This window comes from Eriocheir sinensis, chromosome 21 (assembly GCF_024679095.1).
Source record: "Eriocheir sinensis breed Jianghai 21 chromosome 21, ASM2467909v1, whole genome shotgun sequence".
Lineage (NCBI taxonomy): Eukaryota > Metazoa > Arthropoda > Malacostraca > Decapoda > Varunidae > Eriocheir > Eriocheir sinensis.
In genome coordinates, this window is record NC_066529.1 from 8,675,824 (window position 1) to 8,690,402 (window position 14,579).

Sequence of the window (14,579 nt, forward strand, 5' to 3'; positions counted from 1 at the left end):
AACCACCACCAGCAACATCACCACCACCACCACCTCCAGCAACAACAATCGACACAATCACCCCCCCCCCCACCTCACCGACCTTGCCCCTTCCCCCGTTTCTCAAGATTCCCCCAGACTTCACCCCATCTCCTCCTCCCTAAACCTTCCTTCCCCAACCTTGCAACGTTAAAACATTTACCACGCACAAACCAAAACAGTGGGACCTGCTTTACACACACACACACACACAGGGGAGTGGTGGGGAAGTCACGTAGGATCAGCAGGTCTTCAGCGCGCCTCTTTACAACGAATAATTTTCCCATGAGCGACGCGCAGCCATGACACAAAGACGTGGGAGGAGGAGGAGGAGGAGGAGGTTAAGTTAATAAGGGTCGTTTTTATAGCCATTTGCGTCACACGAACAACAGGACGAAAACAAAAGCTTCATTAAAACTCGCAGCGGCCTTGCTCGACATGACGCAACCCATAAAACTGCCAAACTTGACCTATTCTCACCATGACCAAACCTAGCCTAACTTTACGAAATCTAGCCTAACCTTACCAAAACTAGTCTAACTTTACCAAACGTAACTGTAATCTTACCAAACCTAACCTAACTTTATCAAACCTAACCTTAACCTTACCAAACCGAACCGTCGTCTTAACCAAAACTAACAGTAACCTTACCAAACCAAACTATAACTTTACCAAACCTAATCGTAACCTTACCAAACCGAACCGTTGTCTTAACCAAACCTAACAGTAACCTTGCAAACCTAGTCTAACTTTACCAAACCTAATCGTAACCTTACCAAACCTAATTCTAACCTTACCAAACCATATCAAACTTAGCCTATCCCTACCAAACCAAACCGGACCTTACCAAACCTAGCCTAACCTAACCCTAACCTTACAAAACTTCTCGTAACCTTCCTTAGCCTTACCAAACCTAATCGTAACCTTACCAAACATTACGTAGCCTCGTAGTATAAGACATTTCGCCGCCCAAGAACACATATTTGACAAGGCTTTCGTAGGAGTTGTGGGCATTTCCAGTAGTAGTTTTATGACCCTGGTGGTAGTTTGACCCTTCTCCTGTACCGTGAACCTAAAGAAATGCTCATTAGAACTCGACTGACCCCCTCTTTGACCTTTATAACTAGCTAATGTGAGAAGCGAAAGGTTTTATAATACCGACCTACGCAACCTGACCTAACCTAGTCTAACTATATAACTTTTTTTCCATGACACGTTTGGTTCTTCTTCATTATGAATATATTGTCTTTAGTTCTTGTTGTTTGTTTGTTCATGTCTCAATGTCTCCTTTACCACAAAAAAGTATGTATATATGTATGTATGTATATGCATGAGCGTGTTTGTATTTGTGTGTAGCATCATTTTGTGTGAACGGTAACTCATCTAGACACATAAATCCTGCGATATTACAAGATATAACGAATGTATATAGCCTTGAAGGAGGACGTCGGGAGAAAACCAAGTAAAGGAAGAGGAGGAGGAGGAGGAGGGGGAGCAAAAAGAGGGAGGAGGAAGAGAAAGGAAGAGGAGGAGAAATAAGTGAAAGTAGGAATGGAGGGTTAGAAAGATGAAGAAAACGAAGAAACAAAAATAAAAAGAAACAGCAAGCATGACCATCATCTGAGAGAGAGAGAGAGAGAGAGAGAGAGAGAGAGAGAGAGAGAGAGAGAGAATGCATTGCCTCTCCCTACACAACACACACTCCACACCGCGTTACATCATCTCTCGCAAATGGGTGAAAATCTAGCCGAGCCGCGCGTTCATCACCTCAAACGGCCGGTAAATCTCTGTAAATCGGACTGGTATGCGCGTCGCACCACACCTGAACACACACACACACACACACACACACACACACTTCTTTTACGTGAATTATCCTTGTTTTTTTAGGAGCTGCAGACAGGCTGGCATTGTGGGGCTGCTTCACACGATCCTCCACTTTCTAATCCGTCAACTCTTATTAGCGGCTACAAAATGAGGAAACTTCTGTAACTGAGTGTCATCCGTTAGTATCGAAATTTTTTTTACTTTAAACCAAGAGGGGGTGGGGTGGGGGGTATGACGTGGGGAGTACTACCGATATGTATTATTTTCGTAGCTACATGTATCATTTTCCTAGCTACATGTATCATTTTCCTACCTACATGTATTATTTTCCTACTTACAGGTATTATTTTCCTACTTACAGGTATTATTCTCCTACTTACAGGTATTATTTTCCTACTTACAGGTATTATTCTCCTACCTACATGTATTATTTTCCAACCTACATGTATTATTTTCCTACTAACTTTTTCTGTGTTCCGCGTTAAACGTTAATTTTTGTTTAGCTTCTCTGCCATGTAATATTAGTTTCCCCAATAACTGGCTCACCTGACCACCGGAGCAACATGGCCACCAGTGTCGTCCATCAGCCCAGACCCAAAGACGGGAGGATGGAGCGCTAGGAACACGCCTCTGTCAATCTGAAGTGGCTTAACTCACCCCCTATCTTTTTTCTATTTCCATTCCGTCTCTGACAACTCGCGTATCTAAACTCTTTCTCAAACCTGTATATGTTTCTTTCCTGTTGTCTCCTTTTTTGCCCATTTCCTCTCTCCGTTCACAATGAAAATAAACTTGTCCCGGTTGCCTATTTATCTTCTCTGTATGGGCAAAGCTCTAAATAAAGTGTAGGGGTATGTGGCGTCCGCTCTTGAACAGGGCAGGTTAGGTCAATGGGTTAGGTAAGGTTAGGATAAGTTAGGTTAGGATAGGATTAGTTGAAGTCACTTAATTTTGAGTGGGAATCACAAGGGAGTATTTTCCAGAACACCTCGTGGGTAGTTTCGAAGGTACAGCCCCGCAGAGAGATTGGAATATGCGTCTCGGCTCAGGCATTCCTCGTATGAGGGTGAGTCACAGGAGGGGTGTGTGGGGGTAATGGCCTACACCACACCACCACCACCACCACCCTTGACCACCACCACCACAGATACGTTATAGGACTCCCTCTCTCCCTCCCTCAAATTCCTGCCTCTCTTTCTCAGGCACAAGTGGGAAAATTTTTGATCTTGCTCACTCCCTCTTATATAATTCACCACCTCACGTCTTCCTGATTACGGTATCTTCTTTTCCTCTTCCTTCTCCTCTTTCCCAGCCCTCAGTTCGCCTTGGTAACAGCCTCCTACTATTTTTTTTCTTTTCCACTCTTCGCTTTTCTATTTATATCATGTTTTCCCTTTTCCTCCACTTAATGTTTCCCTTTCTCTTACCTATTCCTCAGTTCGCCTCCCTCCCCTCCTTTTTCTTCCTTTTCCACTTTTCTCTTTCCTATTCATGTCCTTTTTTCCCTTTTCCTCCTCGTTCTGTTTCTCTTTCTCTTACCCATTACTCAGTTCGTCTCCCTCCCTTCCCTTTTCCACTCCTCGCTTTCCAATTCATGTCCTTTTTTGTTTTTTCCCTCTTCCTCCTCTTCTTGTTTCTCTTTCTCTTTCCCATTCCTCAGTTCGTCTCCCTCCATTCCCTTTTCCTCCTTTCCCACTTCTCGCTTTCTTATTTATATATTTTTTCTTCGTCCTTCTCTTCTTGTTTTCCTTTCTCTTTCCCATTCCTCAGTTCCTCCCTCCCTCCTTTGTTTCTTCCTTTCCCACTTTTCTATATCCTCTTTTTCCCTCCCCCTCCTCTTCTAGTTTCCCTTCCTTTTTTCCATTCCTTAAGTTGTCTCAGTCACCGTCCCCCCTCCCACTTTTTTTTCTTTCTTTTCCACTTTTCGCTCTCCTATTCATATTCTTTTTTCTCTCTTGTTCCTCTTCCTGTTTCTCTTTCTCATTCCGTAAGTTTTCAGTCATCGTTCCCCCTCCCTCCCTTTTTTCTTCCTTTTCCACTTTTTTATTTCCTGTTTCCATCCTCTTTCCCCTCTTCCTTCTCCTTTCCATTTCTCTTTTCATTTCAATCATGCTTCCCTTTCACCTTTTCCACTTCCATTTCATTTTTTTTCCAAGTCATCACTGCTTCTTTTCACTTAATTCATCTTTCCTCGGTACTCTTTTTCTTCTCTATTACCTCTCACCTACATTACTTTATTTATTTAACAGGGAGACACACACACACACACACACACACACACACACACACACACACACACACACACACACACACACACACACACATACATAACAAACCGCATCCTTACGTCACCTTGTCGTACCTCGCCTTCTTCGTGATATTAAATTCCTTACAGTAAGTGGAGTTCGTGGCGAAGAAACTGAATCTCCCCCCCCCCCTCTCTTTCTCTCTCTCTCTCTCTCTCTCTTTCGGCGGAGTCAGGATTCATGAATGGTAATTAGGAAACGGGCTCTTCCGGTGTGACGTTACCTGTGGCGGGGAGAGACGAGGGGGAGTACGGGGGAGGGGAGGGGGCGAGGAATGTGGGACGCGTGACAGAGAGAGAGAGAGAGAGAGAGAGAGAGAGAGAGAGAGAGAGAGAGAGAGAGTACAGGTAAGGGTGACTAACGAGGTGAGAGGCACAAGATCAACCTTCCTCGTCTTCCCCGTGATGACCCGTGAAGAGGCGCGGGGGACGACCCCATCACCAGTACATCACCCGCCCCGCCCCGCCCATTGCATACACGTTAAGACAACTCAGCTCCCTCCCCCTTCTTGGCCTCTTCACCCAACGATATCTCGCCCTCATACACAACGGTTTTCAACCTTTTTTTTCACATGGCGAGAATTACCTAAAGCATTTATCTCACGACTCATTATATACTCTCTCGAATGTACTAAGAGTTGTACGCAACTGTCTATTTTGTAAGGGAATGGATGCGCAAATAGTTGTCTGTGGAGCCCACACGTGGAAGGCCCCTCCCTGCCCCAACCCGCCCTTCGCCAGACAAGAATGCACGGCACAGCGCGGCGGAAGAGTCGCCCGCATCGGGATCAGATTCCTCGTCCAAAACAAATGGATCGACAAAGGAGTCTGAAAATTATCGTCAATATCTTTTCTCATAAGTTCAAACAATCGTGACTCCAGAGCGCGAAGAAATATTCTAATTCAATGTGCTACTTTTTTTAGCGTGTTTGCGATACATTTTGCTTTTCTCAACACTTTCTGACTACTCCAGCGGTGTGAGGGTCTGGGGCGGGGCCAAGGCTGGGAGCAGCCCGGCAGGCACTCCAGCGGCCTCGCCGCCTGGCAAAGGTTAATTAAGAGTTTCTTGACTCAGAGAAGTTCGTTCTTCTTAGTTTTCGGTTGTTTTAACACAAATTACCATGTTCATTAAGTGCTTCGTGGCTGAACCGCAAACTGACAAAAAAACAAAAGGGCACGACAAAGACGGTCCTCTGAGAGCCTCCGGGGACCGAGGTGCCGGCCACTGAGGATGCCGCGTTCTGCTGGCAGACTCCGAGTTGCCGGGGTCACCGGGGCGCCGAGGCCCCTCCTAGAAAACCACAACTTATTTGTCGAAAGATAGAAATCGAGAGAAAGTTAAATGTATTTCAAGTCTGCTGGATGACTCTTGAGGGTCATAAATCTACGCGTTAAAATTGGATAGAAACTTTTAATTTGAAATGAATGAATGACGGAGAGTTGGGCGGCAGCTCAAGAGATGGAGTGAGGGAGGAGCGCGAGAGGCTGTGGTTTGATGAAAGGCCGCGGGAGGGGGGGGGGGGGTTAAAGAGGAGGGTAAAGGGCCTCAAAGGAGGGTCGTGAACCTAAAGCAGTGGGCCACTCACGCCAGCATGACCCGAGTACATTCATCTGCCGCCCCGGGCAACAGTGCCTATACGCCGCCCCGCCAAGCCCCTTCCGTCTAAGGCCGCGGCGCCGCGCTGAGGCAGACGCACACAAGTGATGCAATGCAAATAAATGCGTATGTACAAGAATATGCCATGGCTGCCTTAGTAGTGAATGGTTGTCTTATCTCCGCTGGTGCGGTAGCGTCTTCAACGGCGGGAGTGACTCACCAGGATGCGTGATACTGATAAGGCGCCGGACAATGCCCCCCTGCCCTCCTACACCAACAAACACGAACGTCTAACTTTTCACAATGACTGGAATATCCCATATCATGTTTAGTATTGGGTTCCTTGTGCAAGCAATGATGAATCTCTTGTCATCTGCTGCTTAAGGGGGTGATCTCATTCACACACACACACACACACACACACACAAACACACACACAACCTTTACGGCCGGAGCGTGGTGTGGAGGGACACACGTCCAAGTCCACAAACACAACCTTTTTCAACTGATAAGCGAGGAAGCGTTAGCACATTTGTCACTTCCAGATGGCGCTCCCCGTGACTACAATCCAAAGCAGCACGAAACCAACAGACTCGGGAGGCCACGAGTCAGTCTCTTCCTCCCCCTCTCTTGTGCAAAGGCGTCCCATCACTCGCTCACATTCCTCGTCTTTTCATCCTCATTGGTTCAACACGGGGCTGCGGCGGGAGGAGGAGGCGGAGGCAGGGGCAGCTGAGCGAGGCCTTGCGCACCTGGATATGCAGCAGGAAGTGTGCGGTAATGTCAGCACACAACACACGAAAGCGCGTTGCACAATCCCTTCCGTCACACACCAGCAGCCTCCCTCCCTCCATCTTTCCCCATCTCGCCAAATCATCATCTCCCTCATTCCGTCGTCCAGCATCGTCCTTCACTTCTCCCGTCATCCTCACCATCTCGACAAGTCATCAACTCCTTCATTTCGTCATCCAGCATCCTCCTTCCCCGTCCTCCCCACCTTTTAGCCAAATCATCATAATTCCATCCCCTAGCATCCTCCCTCCCCTTCCCCCAGCATCTCTTCAAATCATCAACTCTCCCATTACGTCATCTAGCATCCTTCCTTTCCCTCCCCCTCACCATCCTCCCCCTTCAACATCTCGCCAAATCATCACTCCCGCGCGCATTCCCAGCCTCCACCCCCCTTCCTATTCCAGCCATGCCATCCACCCTCCCCCCCTGGCTCTTCACTCCACACACGGATCTGACTCATCCATACCTGCCCCGCCATACGTTTGGTCTTCCTCACTCTATCCACCCGATCTCTGTTGCCATGCCATTCCTCCAGGCACAGAACGCATTGCCTGCAGGAGGGAGAGGTCGCGTGTCTCCTGCCAGGGGGTCAGTTGGATGTGCTAACTTACGTAACGCGGGGCATTTTTTAAAAATTCACCGTTATGGTTTTTACATGAAGTGCCATATTCTTAATCAAACATTTCAACGCCGAAGCACACACACATTTGATAAGGCTTTCGCAGATGTTGTGTGCTATGACCCTGGTGGTAGTTTGGCAAAGCTTATGTACCGTGAAGGTGAAAAAAAAAAAAAAAAAAAAGAACACTCACGAGGACCCGATCAATCTCCTTTTCAGTCTTTGGAATAAATTGATGCGAGAGGTGGAGGCCTCCGAGAATACCGATCGAAGTGCGCCGGGTTCCATCAGGCGGAGGTTAGTGCAGGGTCCGGTGAATTCGGGGGCTTTACAATTACGAAGAGTGGCTGGCCGGACCCGCTCAGTGGACGCGTTGGGGGCACTTTATGGCGCCGTTAATACACCTGCACTGATTGTCTGGCAACACCGCGTAAACAACAGCCAATCCCTGCCCAAGTGCCGCTCCTCTATTATACGTATGTGCTGGCGGGGGTAATGCACGTGGTCTCCGCTCAAGTGGCTCTGTACGTATGTGACAATAAAATGTTCCCGAATGGATGATTATTTTAATATTACTCGCTCAAGTGATTCTGTATGCAGATTACCATAAAAGGTTCCTCATGCGACTATCTTCACACTGCTCGTTCAAGAGGCTGTTAAGTTTTCACACTGCTCGTTCAAGAGGCTGTGCACGTAAATTTTCACACTGCTCGTTTAAAAGGCTGTGCACGTTTATCACCACAATATTCCTGAGCCGGGCTGGACGTGGCCGGAATGACCTGAAGTGACCCGCCCGGCCGCCGCCCACGCCCTTCTGCCAGCCACACCTGTCGACTAACGAAGAAAACAACTTCGGGAGCGGAAAACTGTCAGTACGGAGTCAAACAAACACAAAAGTCGAGCTTCAGAAAACGGCCAGCGATTTAAAGTTTTCGGAAGACGAGTAGTGCGCGGGCAAGGCCATCCGTCTTCATCGATTTCGCAGAGTGATTCCAACAAGTTTGAGCATCAGTGGCCCTCTTTCGTCCCTTACTGCCTGGGCCTGCAAAGGGCGGCTGGAAGGGAGGGAGGGAGGAAAAAAAACGGAGGGACTGTGGAGAGGAGGAGGTAGGAATGAGAAGTGAGGGTGGAATGGAGAGGAAAGGTATGTGAGGAGGAGGTAAAAGATAGGTAAGGTTGTGAGAGGGAAGTAAGGCAATGAAAGGGAGTAAGCGAGGGAAGAAAAGGGAGCGTTTGCACCTCTAGTGAATTGACAATTATAGCTTTTCTCTTCGTAACGATGCAAGTTTCCTTTCTGAAGTAGGAGGGGCAGCAGGCCGACTCGGGGGATTTGCATACCTCGCTACTCCTGAGTGGAGGGGGCTGTTGCTGATTGGCGCTTGTTGCGACACACACACACACACACACACAAGCTTCACGCAAGTCACCCTAGCTGGTTCGTGACTCACGTTTCACGGTGACGAGTCTCGCTGCAGTCCACGAGTCTTGTGGCGCCGAGGCACGACAGACACACCCGGGTACACCATGGTCGAACTGCAGAGCATATTTGCCCGCCACTCTACCCATCATTAGGTAAACCACCGTTGCCAAGTACATTATAAACCCACGTGACTAAAGTTTCTCATCGAATACTCACGTTCAGCTAAAACTATCAGATATAAATCTTCGTCATGTGGCAGCAGCAGTGACACGGTGAGCAAGTTGCGCGGGCGTGTGCTACAGGTGCAAGTTACCTCTCACCTTCCACCCACACTGAACTGGCATCTGAGGCTTCAAAAATATCACCACTAAAGGGGACGGACACATCAGCTGCCTGATTCACTGGGAAACATTCACGTCAGCACCAAAGTTTGATTTTGCAAGCATGTTCTTGGATTCCTTTCTGGATAACGAGTCAGCCCCTATACGAGGGTGAGTGGATCATGGCCGAGGCAGGGCGCGGGAACGCACCCTTCCTGCACAATGCAGCGCAGCAGGGGATGAGGGTGGTTTGCCTGCCTCGGTTTCAATGAATCCGTGCCCGCCACAATGCTGCCAGTCAGAGTAAAGAAAGACATCTTGTGGTTTGAAGGGAACGACAGTTTTCCATGAAGGCAAACAATGGTCAGTCCCTTCCTTTGGTGCCTCTTTGGTTCTGTCAAAATTTGACAAGAGCCACCGAGCTGGGCTGGCTGGTGCATTGTGGGTGTCGAGGTCACGTGTTCCGCCAGCGTGTTGGGGCTCGGGTTGCTGCGGCAGTCACTCGTCAGGCCCACAACATTGACACGTGACGTCAGTGAGCCACACAACACCAGATGTGGCGAGAGTTTCAAGCTAGTTTAATGTTGACGAAAGAAACTTTGAACTTCAGTTTTACTAACTAGTCGTCGAAGGTTTATACCTTTGCATATGCACCACGCATAGGCGTCTATTCAATACTGAACATGCCGAGCACCAAGACATCCACCCTCCTTCCACACAATTTCCTTTTAAATTGACATCAAGCTCACCTAACAGCTCATAAAAAAAAAAAAAAAATCTCGTTAGTCGTTACATTTCTTATGCGTGTGATCCAGTGACACAAGTAACATTCAACGATTGAGTCGCCGTGGCCGCAGCCTTCTGCCGCTACAGGGCAGACTCCGGCGGCGGGACAGCAAGTAGGCAACCTTCGGCCGTCCGATAAAGGCACGCATGTCCACTGATCGTTACTCATGCAAATAAAAATCGATTATTGGCTCAATGCTCAGAAATCGCAGCTTGAGTCACATAGAGAATCTCTCTCTCTCTCTCTCTCTCCACAATCCACACACACACACACACACACTTTCGTTCCCAGCGTGGCGGCTGCTAACGCACACAGGCAGGCACGCCGTCATGTAATAACAGCCCGGCCGCTGCCATCACTCTCCCGCCTTCCTCCCCGGCAGGCGCGGCAGCAGCCAAGGCCGCGACTCACGCTCCGGAATCGCTAACTTCAATAGACTAAAAGCAAAAACTCGTGACATCGCCAATGAGCGGAAAGAAGAAAAAAAATTGACATTGAAGTCCCGAGCAAGGATGTGTACGTGATGTGGCAAGCCGCGCAAGGCCGTCAAACTTTCGCTCCGGGGCAAAAACATCCACGGAAATGTTGGAAAACGGAGCAACACACACACACACACACACCAATGACTCCGAAGTTTGCCGCGACCCTCCACGCAACACAACACACCCGCCAAAGCTAACTTCACAGGAGGGTAGCAGCGCATCCCCCTCCCCACCAACACCTAAAACACACACACGAGCCTAACCTGATCCAAACGGGAGGCTGACAGGAGCGTTGCACAGGCCGCCGGGGGTGATGGAATTAAAACATTTATCTGTGCATCGAGTGACACTTGGGCGGCGTGCTAGGCTAGGCCGCTTGAAACATTTGTGGCGACGTGTGGTAAGAATCCCCGCCCCTCCGCCTTGTCACAACGCTCTCCCCATTAAATTTAAATGTCCTCGCCCTCACAACGGGACCGGGGGAGACTGAAGCGATTGCGGACGAGGAAGCGCGAACCCAAGGACAGGGACACGGCTCCTGGGTGGACGTCCTGACCAAGAATCCTGACATTGCCACCATGAGAGAGAGAGAGAGAGAGAGAGAGAGAGAGTGTTTCCAGCTTTCAGAACAAGGTAGAACTCATTGTGTTGTGGAAAATAAAGAATAATAGTGACAACACACACACACACACACAGAGAGAGAGAGAGAGAGAGAGAGAGAGAGAGAGAGAGAGAGAGAGTTTCCAGCTTTCAGAACAAGGCAGGAGTCATGGGGTTGTGGAAAATAAATAATAATAGTGACATCTACAGAGAGAGAGAGAGAGAGAGAGAGAGAGAGAGAGCGTCAAGTAATCAGAACATGGCGAAAGACAAGATGATGTGGAATTGAAAAAAAAAGGAAGCCCGATGAAGCCTTAACTTGGCGGGCAATTAACCTTTTTTTTTCCTTCCCGAATCAAAGTCAGGAAACACGAGTGGCTACATCTCTTCCTTCGGGCGGGCAGGTGTGTGTGTGAGTGCGTGTATGTGTGTACGCCCCGCCCCCTCCACCTACTGTTGTGCTGTCAGTGTTATGGTGACGAAGCTTTGTTATGCAGCAATGGTGGTGGTGATGATGATTGTGATGGTGGTGGTGATGGTGGTGATAATAGTGATGACGTTGGCGTTTGTGTGTGGGGGGCGGTGATGTTGAAATACACATTGTAGTGGTTGTGGGCTCATGGTGGTGGTGGTTGAACTTTAGCTACTTGTTGTCATAGTAGTAGTAGTAATGGGAGCATAAAGAGGAGGAACAGTAGTAGTAGTAGTAGTCAAAGTATCAGAGGGGATCGAGGGACAGTCGTAGTATTTGTATAAGTAGTAGTAGTAGTAGTAGTCTCGGTAGTAACCTAACAATCACTGTGAAAGTAAGGCTGCATATCCGTCAATGGAAATAGTTGTGGTGGCGGCGTGGTGGTGGAAAGGCTGGGGGAGTGGTAGTGAAAGTGGTGGTGACTGGTGGGGGAGTGAATAACCGTTGATCGCGTCACACTACGAAACTGGAGTGTGGCGAGAAGTGCTGTTGGGGCAGACTTCTGTGACACACTGTTGCGTTACTTGAAGCAGAGCACGGCGCAGCGTTCTGGGGGCGGCGCTGGGGTGGCGAGGGTGTGGGACGGAGATGGAGGTGCAAGCAGGGGATGTCGAGGCTGTGAGGCACGTTAATGATAACTGAAAGACTTGAACAGAGTGATGACAACTTACAGCTAGGTGGTCGACTCTGCGTGGCTACAACAGCTCCTGCGGCACGGTAGGGGTCGGGACTGCTTCGGTTAGTGGGCAGTTCAATCCCCGTTCACAACTGGTACGGAGTCATCCAATCTTGCGTAGAGCTCCAGAAGGGAGTCTCCTCCAAACACTCCCACTCGTGTCCCCCGTTCACTGGAGCGTGGGCGTGGGGGCGATAGTGGCGGGGGCGGTGACTGAGGGTTTGGTTCAGCGACACAACCAACGCCCAGACCTAACCTGCTCCTCACGTAGCAACCCTACACACGATTAGCTTATCCGTCCTGTTAACCACTTAATGACTTGTTTTAGGAGCTAATTTCCTTAAGGTGATTTCTTTTCCTCTCACCGACAAGTAAAACACGATCCAGCGAGGCACTAAAACACCGAAATGTTCTCAAGCCCCTCCAGTACAAGAATGAGCGGGGTTCTATGGCGCCGAGGCTGGATACAACCTCCCTCTTGCACGGAACCAACTCAACTAAACCGTTCGTCAGCGAGCGAGAGTCGAGAGGGCAGCAGCCGAGACCCTTCCCCCGAATGCCTCCCTCCCTTCCCTGTCTCCCCCACCAACCCACCTTACAGCCAGCTGATGGGTGACGTCACTCCGCTCCTACGCCTCTCGACAACCCACACGCCAGAGCCTCATCTCCCCACACGCTGCTTGTGGCAGAGCCTCGAGCTGTATGTAAACACAGAGGAAATGTGACCTTGGACTTGTGGTTGCCCGGTCCTTAGCTCAGATGATACTGAAGAGGACATTCCCTTTGACCACATTAACGGTAACCTCCGTATGAGAGAGAGAGAGAGAGAGAGAGAGAGAGAGAGAGAGAGAGAAACCTTCCAGTATCGGTGACTCGGTATTAATAAGTTTATGCACACACACACACACACACACACACACACTGACAAGGAGCGGTTACTGTCCCCCTTTAAACAAGGGGGATGAGGTGTGTGGTGTGTGAAGATCTCGGCAGTACCCAGAGATCGACTAATGAGCCTTGCTCTAATCGAGAGGATACTTGCTGGCGATGACGAGTCCAGCTCGTGGTCAATCACACACACACATACACACCTCGCCGAGCCCTCCGCGGCGTGCGGGGGGGTGGCTCCTGGACAAAGGCAGAGGATGACGTCAGGTGAAACATTTCTCTTTGCAGCCTCCGGTGTGTTTCCGTAAACAAGACGAGGAAATTACGAGTGCGAAGTCACGCAAACAAAACTCCTTCGCGTACAAAACACGTATACGTACACGAATACGTATTTGTTTGAACACATACATGGCTACAAAACGCAGGAGACGGATACGAGAGTGTTTCCAGGCAATTAAGTTTTAGAAAATATTCCTGGAAGGAACAGTCATTCCCATTCGAAGGAATTCCGCAGCGCCGCGTCAGTGTTCCTAGCACTTCCTAGAAACAGGTGAGGCGGCGCAGCGCATATCTGCCGCACTACCTGGCGCTGGCCTTGGGGCTCGGCCGCACCTTTCCCATGCTTTTCTTCTCCTCTGTCCGCCGGTCCCCGCTGGCTGGCGAGACCAGGCGAGTCCTATACACCGCCTCGGGCCCTGCGGAGTACTGTGTGTTGCGGTGGTGATGCAGCTAGCGTGTTGCTGCCCCCAGCGTCTATCAGGAAGCATCGAGGATTATGTGGGCCTTCAGTCAGCCGCTTCTCAACCACCCTCGCCGATTCCTTGATAATCAGCTTTTGTTATCTAAAGAAAGGAATGCCCTGTTCTGCCTTCCATCGCCCCGCCCCGCCTCAGCCTTCTCCGCCGCCTGGAGTGGCGGACGGGCGGTGCGACACGGGCACCAGCACACAACCACCATTTTTCGCCTCGCTGAACAAATGGAAAAGAAGTGTGTCCTTGTCGTTCATCCACGACAACCATCACTCATGTTACGTATAAAGAGTGATGCACTCGTTCACAGTGTGGCCATTCATGGCACACGTACCTCATCAACGCCTACACACCAAAGAACAAGAGTAATATTTTGAATATTCAATGGAATATTTACCCTTCACACACTGGCCGGCGAGGCACACTTGAGGGCTGCACTATACCTGCCGACGGAGGCTGTCCCTGGTGACTCGCCGACCGTGTGACAGGCCGCTGCTTGATATTCTCTGGCGGCAAAGTGCACATGTGACGCACGGGGGTGGGGGGGTGGGGGGGGTGTAGAAGGGAAGCTCCTCTGTGCATAATATCATTATAACGTAACAGAAACACGTGATCTATGGACGCTCCGTTTTCGATAAGCGAAATTGGGGCTCAGTACTAATATTATGCCCTCCTGAGGCCTGAACCCCCGCTGTTCTTTTACTGCTCCGACCTGCAGCTGCGACGGTGCTGCCCCAGCCACGCCACGCTACCCACTACCCCGACAGGAAAAAAGCGACAACAGAAACACCTCCATCCCTACCTCTTCCACCCCATCACTACCACATCTAACAGTAACAACATCATTAACAAAAACAATTGAAAATATATGCAGGACAGAACGAACCCTCGCCATACTTCCGGCGCCGTCCTTGCATCCCTTCCTGTATTTTCAATTAAGAAGAAAAATTTCAGACCAATGAATATCGTTCAGAGATAATGGTGGGACAAGTGCACGTGCACTGGTATACACACACACACACACACA

General features: G+C 49.4%; 1 protein-coding gene across 11 annotated transcripts in view; it reads right to left on the reverse strand.

The window, feature by feature from the left end:
• The window catches only part of LOC127001621 (protein draper-like), a 145,404-nt gene that overhangs the window by 70,343 nt on the left and 60,482 nt on the right, over window positions 1–14,579 (reverse strand). For 9 of the 11 annotated variants that reach the window (XM_050866462.1, XM_050866464.1, XM_050866469.1 and 6 more), the window contains exon 1: window positions 11,911–12,423. The exons of 1 other annotated variant lie outside the window; for it this stretch is intronic. The gene's annotated coding sequence lies outside the window, so the exon portion shown is untranslated. Of the gene's footprint in view, window positions 1–8,794; window positions 9,161–11,910; window positions 12,424–14,579 lie in introns of those variants that run through there. One more of the 11 variants, XM_050866460.1, reaches the window with a different exon arrangement.